The 2482-nt window shown below is 41.2% G+C and overlaps 1 pseudogene; it reads left to right on the forward strand.

The window, feature by feature from the left end:
* Positions 1-1977, forward strand: part of LOC138914574 (large subunit ribosomal RNA) — a 2767-nt pseudogene extending 790 nt beyond the window's left edge.
* The last annotated feature ends 505 nt before the right edge of the window (positions 1978-2482 follow it).

Genomic DNA, 2482 nt, shown 5'->3' on the forward strand with positions numbered 1-2482 from the left:
CGGACCAAGGAGTCTAACATATGTGCAAGTTATTGGGATATAAACCTAATAGCGTAATTAACTTGACTAATAATGGGATTAGTTTTTTAACTATTTATAGCTAATTAACACAATCCCGGGGCGTTCTATATAGTTATGTATAATGATATTTATATTATTTATGCCTCTAACTGGAACGTACCTTGAGCATATATGCTGTGACCCGAAAGATGGTGAACTATACTTGATCAGGTTGAAGTCAGGGGAAACCCTGATGGAAGACCGAAACAGTTCTGACGTGCAAATCGATTGTCAGAATTGAGTATAGGGGCGAAAGACCAATCGAACCATCTAGTAGCTGGTTCCTTCCGAAGTTTCCCTCAGGATAGCTGGTGCATTTTAATATTATATAAAATAATCTTATCTGGTAAAGCGAATGATTAGAGGCCTTAGGGTCGAAACGATCTTAACCTATTCTCAAACTTTAAATGGGTAAGAACCTTAACTTTCTTGATATGAAGTTTAAGGTTATGATATAATGTGCCCAGTGGGCCACTTTTGGTAAGCAGAACTGGCGCTGTGGGATGAACCAAACGTAATGTTACGGTGCCCAAATTAACAACTCATGCAGATACCATGAAAGGCGTTGGTTGCTTAAAACAGCAGGACGGTGATCATGGAAGTCGAAATCCGCTAAGGAGTGTGTAACAACTCACCTGCCGAAGCAACTAGCCCTTAAAATGGATGGCGCTTAAGTTGTATACCTATACATTACCGCTAAAGTAGATGATTTATATTACTTGTGATATAAATTTTGAAACTTTAGTGAGTAGGAAGGTACAATGGTATGCGTAGAAGTGTTTGGCGTAAGCCTGCATGGAGCTGCCATTGGTACAGATCTTGGTGGTAGTAGCAAATAATCGAATGAGACCTTGGAGGACTGAAGTGGAGAAGGGTTTCGTGTGAACAGTGGTTGATCACGAGTTAGTCGGTCCTAAGTTCAAGGCGAAAGCCGAAAATTTTCAAGTAAAACCAAAAACGCAATATATACAAATCAAGCTAATATAATATACTTGAATAATTTTGAACGAAAGGGAATACGGTTCCAATTCCGTAACCTGTTGAGTATCCGTTTGTTATTAAATATGGGCCTCGTGCTCATCCTGGCAACAGGAACGACCATAAAGAAGCCGTCGAGAGATATCGGAAGAGTTTTCTTTTCTGTTTTATAGCCGTACTACCATGGAAGTCTTTCGCAGAGAGATATGGTAGATGGGCTAGAAGAGCATGACATATACTGTTGTGTCGATATTTTCTCCTCGGACCTTGAAAATTTATGGTGGGACACGCAAACTTCTCAACAGGCCGTACCAATATCCGCAGCTGGTCTCCAAGGTGAAGAGTCTCTAGTCGATAGAATAATGTAGGTAAGGGAAGTCGGCAAATTAGATCCGTAACTTCGGGATAAGGATTGGCTCTGAAGATTGAGATAGTCGGGCTTGATTGGGAAACAATAACATGGTTTATGTGCTCGTTCTGGGTAAATAGAGTTTCTAGCATTTATGTTAGTTACTTGTTCCCCGGATAGTTAGTTACGTAGCCAATTGTGGAACTTTCTTGCTAAAATTTTTAAGAATACTAATTGGGTCAAACCAATTAGTTCTTATTAATTATAACGATTATCAATTAACAATCAATTCAGAACTGGCACGGACTTGGGGAATCCGACTGTCTAATTAAAACAAAGCATTGTGATGGCCCTAGCGGGTGTTGACACAATGTGATTTCTGCCCAGTGCTCTGAATGTCAAAGTGAAGAAATTCAAGTAAGCGCGGGTCAACGGCGGGAGTAACTATGACTCTCTTAAGGTAGCCAAATGCCTCGTCATCTAATTAGTGACGCGCATGAATGGATTAACGAGATTCCTACTGTCCCTATCTACTCACAGTCGATTTTGGATTGCTCGAGTGAGCAGACGTGTGTTTTCGTGCGCTCCGTTAGTTAATTCAAAAACAACAGTCCCCGGTTAGCTACATAGCTGAAACTAGCACCAAAATTCGTGTTTATTGCCTGTGAAAACGTTTTCGGTTTTTTCTGCATGAAAAACTGTGCGGTTGAGTGATATTTCGCGTTTTTCATTTTGTGAATTTTGTTTTCATATTTGCCTCATTTAGGCATATTTTATTTGACAGTTGTCTGAAAGGTAATTGTGACTTTGCTATTTGTCATATATTTGGTACGGAAATTGGACAAAGGTGTGTGACTTTGATAAGTGGTTCGAGCATTGGAATTTCAGCAAATCAGCTGATTGGGATACCAGATCAGCAAAATAGAGTCGGGGTTCCATCCAATATGGATGTTAGCGAGTCTGGGAGTGAACATGGGAGCAGCCGCAGTTCAGCCCGTGGAAGGACCGTGCGCGCTAGGGGAAAACGCAGTATGGGGCCGCCGAGAGATGCATCACGGGCAAAGGTTCCAGCTATTGGTGGGACAAAGGACACGC

The sequence above is a fragment of the Drosophila takahashii genome, unplaced genomic scaffold, assembly GCF_030179915.1.
Source record: "Drosophila takahashii strain IR98-3 E-12201 unplaced genomic scaffold, DtakHiC1v2 scaffold_31, whole genome shotgun sequence".
Classification (NCBI taxonomy): domain Eukaryota; kingdom Metazoa; phylum Arthropoda; class Insecta; order Diptera; family Drosophilidae; genus Drosophila; species Drosophila takahashii.